At 36.2% G+C, this 5,975-nt stretch overlaps 1 pseudogene; it reads right to left on the bottom strand.

Moving 5' to 3' along the window:
• Nucleotides 1-3,740: 3,740 nt before the first annotated feature.
• On the bottom strand, nucleotides 3,741-5,114 carry LOC122204908 (annotated as a pseudogene).
• Nucleotides 5,115-5,975: the final 861 nt, after the last annotated feature.

Here is a 5,975-nt window from a genome sequence, read left to right as displayed (position 1 = left end):
CCAGGCTCTGAGTTGTCAACACAGAACCTGACATGGCTCAAACTCACAAACCACCAAAGTGGGACACAACCGACTGAGCCACTCAGGTGTCCCTTAATGGATTTTAATCATATTTTCTTTTAATCTTTTAGGCTAAAGAAATGACACTTTAAAGAATATTTTGTCTATCATATAACTCATTAACAAGTTAAACATTATCATGGTGTAAAAACAGCAGAGAATAATAATTGTAGATAAATCAAGGGCAAAGATGGATGGACATATAGATATGTAAACAGCAGGTAAATTGGAAGAGAAGAGAGAGGCTTGGATGGATGATAGATATGTAAAAATAATGTAAGTACATGTAGATAATTAGTAGCAGTTAGCTATATAGAATATAGGTAGAAACAGTAGGTGGTAGATAAAAAAAAATAGAGGCAATAGAAAAAATAGCTGGAAGATAGATGAGAGGGAGTGATGGTTGAATAAGGAAAAAGGTAACTGGATCATAATATATATGTTATTTAAAAATTATGAATTAAACCTGTTTTCTTAAAATTAAAAAAGGAAACAGAAAAAATTTAAGTTTTAAATGATTTTTTAGCTACATGAAGAGTCATTATTTCCTGAATATTTTTTTTACTGATTACAATATAATAAAACATTAAGAGTACAAAATAATTTGTAATTTTACTTTTCTGTAATTTTAATTATTTTTAATGTGATATTAGCTCTTGATTTGCTGTGTTGAAAGTGAATTAAATTGGGGCGCCTGGGTGGCTTGGTCGGTTAAGCGTCCGACTTCAGCTCAGGTCATGATCTCACGGTCCGAGAGTTCGAGCCCCGTGTCGGGCTCTGTGCTGACAGCTCAGAGCCTGGAGCCTGTTTCAGATTCTGTGTCTCCCTCTCTCTCTGCCCCTCCCCTGTTCATGCTCTGTCTCTCTCTGTCTCAAAAATAAATAAACATTAAAAAAAAAATAAAAAAGTGAATTACAATAATAATTCTCAAATCCACTCCACCCTCCTCCCATCAATATATTTGAATATCTTATTCATTTTAACATGACCAGAGATATAACATTTATATTCTCTTCTATACTCCTAATTTGCAAATATTTTTAGATTAATTCTATATTTAAATGTTTTCATTGATCTCTATGAATTATTTTTATGTGTGCTCATTTTTTGAGCTCATTTTTTGAGTCATTCATAATATACTGTATTTGCTGTTTTGCATTTTCTTTATTATGTATCCAAGATTATACATGGCCTTACTTCTTACATGTTAAAAAAATGTCTACTTGGTACTTGACAATAATATTTTCAGTTTACAATTGTTTTTCCTCTAAGAACTTTGGAGTTTCCATTATTCTTTGGCATTAAATGTTCTTTAGGAGAAATGTGAGACCAGCCTGATTTCTAACTTTTGGGAATGATGTAATATTTACTCTCAGATAAGCAAATAGCTTTTTCTCTTCCATGGTATGCTTTGGTGTTTTATATATGTAATGTGTATTTGTTGGACATGTGTAAATCTTTAGTGTCAGTTCTTTATTCATTTTTAGTACTTTGTTTCTAGTCTCAAGTTCTCTCTCTCTCTTTCTTTTTTCTTTTTTTGTAATTATCATCTGATGAATTAGCTTTGTCTCTAATTTACCTTCTTTAAAATTGCTTTAATTTGTCTTGTGAAACTATGGTTTGCAAATGTTTCTCCTAAGTACCTCCGTTCATTTTTAGCAACAGCTATTAGTTTGTACTTTTTTTTTAATTTTTATTTTTACAAAACCACTCTTAGTTTTAACCAATTCAAACAAACAAGGCAATTAGTACATAAAATTCAACAGAGCTAAAGTAAACTTCTATATCCTCAATTTACAGATTCATCTTTGAAACAGTTTGTAAATAATTTATAGGGACTACCAGTAGGTGGTGCCCAAACCAGACGGCTGTCTTCACAAGCCTATATTGCATTGGGTTCTATGGAGTTAAGTACCCCAACTAGCCCAACTGAAGCTTTTCTGGATAATATTTCCACTTTCCTTCCTCCATTTAGTGGTAGGCATTTTCTGCAGCTAAGTGATTTCTTTGCGGGGGCGGGGTGAACAATAAATCCCTTCCAGTATATAAGATTTCTTATCCTGGCTACCATTTATTGACATGCTGTTTAAGAATCTTACCAATCTCCACTCCTCTAATCTTAAACCAATAGTAATCAACATATTTGTACAAATAAGAGGAAAAAAATTAATGGTATTTTGGAGCTGTGGAGGCAAAGTCTTATTAAGTTTTAATTTACACTGTCTCTGGTAATACTGTCGAGAGACCAAGCATTGTACCTAGTTTAGAAGAAAGAAAGTATTTTCAATTGGAGTTCTCATTTATGGCCACTTTAGGTTCTAGGACACTTTCCACTTAGTAAATGTTAGCAGTATAAAATACAAGGTGTCCTGTGATTTTGCCTATTTCAAAGCAACTTCAAATTTAGGGGTCAAATAGGGTCTTACGGAATTAACGTCCAAATAGTCAAGATGCATGGAATGTTCTATCAAATGCACCAGTGTTCTTAAGAGATTTGCCAGCTATCCAAAACTAAGAACTTAAGACTACATTGTTGTCAATCAAAGAAAAGTACTGTTAATTTACCAGTCTACATACACTTTATAGAAGTTACAAAATAAACACAGTAGAGTTTAATGAGCTCTTCACTTTCCAACCCATCCATCAAATTCACTTGGAATGGTCATTCTTTTATTGCTTCTCATTAGGTAATGATTTTGGAAGGACATCTTTAGCAAAATCTTGAAAACATTTTCAACTTAAAACAAAGCTTACCCTACAGTCCAAGACAGGTCCTCATTTAGGCTGAGTATTGCCACTTTGGGTTTTAAATCTCCAGTGCAGCAATGTTCCCTCTTCACTGAAGCTTGGCTTAGATGAAAATTCCTATTGGAGGTGGGTTTCTAGTTCTCAAGTGACAGTAAACGTCCAGTATATACTTTGTTCTCCTGCAGTTTGGATACAATGAACTCTACTATTAAATATAATAATGTTATTTAATGGCTGACCTTTCAGGGTACTTTAAAATACAAGATTTATAAATGCGACAAAGCATTCCAGTAACTAGGAAACTCAATTATGACAATGCATCAAGTTTACTCAATAGTGATAGTATACAAATTTTATATGCAACACATTGAGTTTGGTATTACAGAATTTAACCATTTATAACTTACCTTAATGATGTTACTGTTCTAAACTATGTTGCAGATCCCCTTTTCCCATAGCTTTATGTGCTTGTTTCTTTCCCTTACCTGGTAAAAATGTTTCCCAGCCAAAGGGAAAACAACCCATTAACCCAATTCTCAGTTTCAGCAGATATTAACACCAGGAACAGGTTATGGGCAACTCTTAATCTTTTACCTGAATAGTACAAGGTTACAGTGTTGACCAAAAGAAGACACAGGTTTCTCATTAAACTTTTTTTTTATTGGGTCTCAAAATTCTATGACAGATTTTTGGTCAAGCCGTTTCCATTAAAAAGTACTGATTTTAAAAACTAGTAACTTAAAACTGCCACACACAAAAAAACCCAAATGGTCCACAAAACATTCTCCTTTCCTTCTGAAGGCTTGACAATGCATTGTTATCATTAACCAGTCTTTTACTATTAAGCCTAAGTGGCCAATTGACACAAACAGTTCTGAGACTGTTCTTCCACCACTGATTAAGACTGGGGTAGTAGGTATTGGGGATAACATTCATTTAGCCTTCCGAGCTTTCTGGGCAGACTTGGTGACCTTGCCAGGTCCAGCTGCCTTCTTGTCCACTGCTTTGATGACACCCACAGCAACCATGAGATGACATGTCTATCTCATGTCATGAACAGCAAAACGGCCCAGAGGAGGATAGTCAGAGAAGCTGTCAACACACATGGACTTGCCAGGAACCATATCAATGATGGCAGCATCACCAGATTTCAAGAACTTAGGACCATCTTCCAGCTTTTTTCCAGAATGACAGTCAGTCTTCTCCTTCAGCTCAGCAAACTTGCGGGCACAGTGCAGCACAGGTGCATATCCAGCACCGATTTGGCCTGGATGGTTCAGGATAATCACCTGAGCTGTGAAGCCAGCTGCTTCCATTGGTAACTCACTTTTGCTATCACCAGCCACATTGCCACGATGAACATCTTTGACAGATACCTTGTTGACATTGAAGCCCACATTGTCTCCAAGAAGAGCTTCACTCAAAGCTTCATGGTGCATTTCAACAGAGTTTAACTTCAGTTGTAACATTGACTGGAGCAAAAGTGACCACCATGCCTGGCTTAAGAACACCGGTCTCCACTCGACCCATAGGGACAGTACTAATGCCACCAATTTTGTAGGCATCCTGTAGGGGCAGACACAAGGGCTTGTCAGTTGGACGAGTAGCTGGCAGAATGCAATCCAGAGCTTCAAGCAGTGTGGTTCCACTGGCATTGCCATCTTTACGGGTGACTTTCCATCCCTTGAACCAAGGCATGTTAGCACTTCGCTCCAGCATGTTGTCACCATTCCGACCAGAAATTGGCACAAATGCTACTGTGTCAGGGTTGTAGCCAATTTTCTTAATGTAGGTGCTGACTTCCTTACCGATTTCCTCGTTATCTCTTCTGGCTGTAGGTTGGCTCAGTGGAATTCATTTTGTTAACACCAACAATAAACTGTTTTACACCCAGTGTATAAGGCAGAAGGCCATGCTCACAGGTCTGCCCATTCTTGGAGATACATGCTTCAAATTCGCCAACACCAGCAGCAACGATCGGGACAGCAGAGTCGGCCTGAGATATGCCTGTAATCATATTTTTGGTAAAATCTCTGTCCTGGGGCATCAATGATGGTCACATAAAACTTGCTGGTCTCAAATTTCCACAGGTGATAACCACCTTCACGTTCGGCTTTCAGTTTATCCAAGACCCAGGCAGACTTGAAGGAGCCCTTTCCCATCTCAGCAGCCTCCTTCTCAAATTTTTCGATAGTTCTTTTGTCAATCTCACCATATTTGTAGATCAGATGACCATTAGTGGTAGACTTGCCCAAATCTACGTGTCTAGTGATGACGATATTGATATGAGTCTTTTCCTTTCCCATTTTGGTTTGGGTTTAGAGGTGGTTTTAATGACACTTGTGTTCTGTCAGAAAACCCATTGCAAAACAGTTTGTACTTTATTAATTTTTTCTTTAATTCTGTTGTTTTGGCCCTTGCTTATTTTCCTATTTGTCCTTGGTTTTATTTAAATCTGTTTTTTTATGATCTTCTAATTGGCTTTTGTTTTATTTAATTCATTTGCTTTTAAGATATTTTGCAGCATGAAATAATCATTAAAGTATTATTTTATGCCTTGAATTATATATATATATATATATATATATATATTTTGACTTCCTTCCCACAATTTATGGGCTGTTGTATTTCTTCCTTTATCACTTCTGTTTTGGTTTTAGATACCTTGTGATATTTTTGAAATAAGGAAGATGGCTGAATATTCAGTCTTCTTTTATGTACCCTTATGATGATATTGAGTGTAGATTAGTGAGAGATGGAGGTAATAACTTACATACTCATGAAGAGCATACCAGTATCACTATGAAACTCATTGTTGGTCAGCACTATCAACAAGTGATTATTTTAAGAATCACGGTCCCTGAGAGCAATAGGGAGGATGGGATCTCAAAATAGTAGAGGCCAGGTATTGATGCTTAACAATCAAAGCATGGTGATGATATTTTATAATGAGCAGCAAGGTCAGAGTGACATCAGGGGCCTAAGAATTATGCAGATACTTAATAGAAAAAGGTAAAATGGATGAGTAGCTAATATTGATGATATTGCTCAATATATGTTATCAAAAACAATCCAGGATAGATGATCAGGAGTCTGAGGGACATTGCAATAGAAAAAAAAAAATCACAAACTTTTCCAGGCCTGAATCTGTTTTTACACCTGAAACC

Source organism: Panthera leo, chromosome D4, assembly GCF_018350215.1.
Source record: "Panthera leo isolate Ple1 chromosome D4, P.leo_Ple1_pat1.1, whole genome shotgun sequence".
In the NCBI taxonomy this organism is placed as follows: domain Eukaryota; kingdom Metazoa; phylum Chordata; class Mammalia; order Carnivora; family Felidae; genus Panthera; species Panthera leo.
The sequence above is the reverse complement of the archived record's forward strand: the minus strand, read 5'-3'. Positions and strand labels throughout refer to the sequence as shown.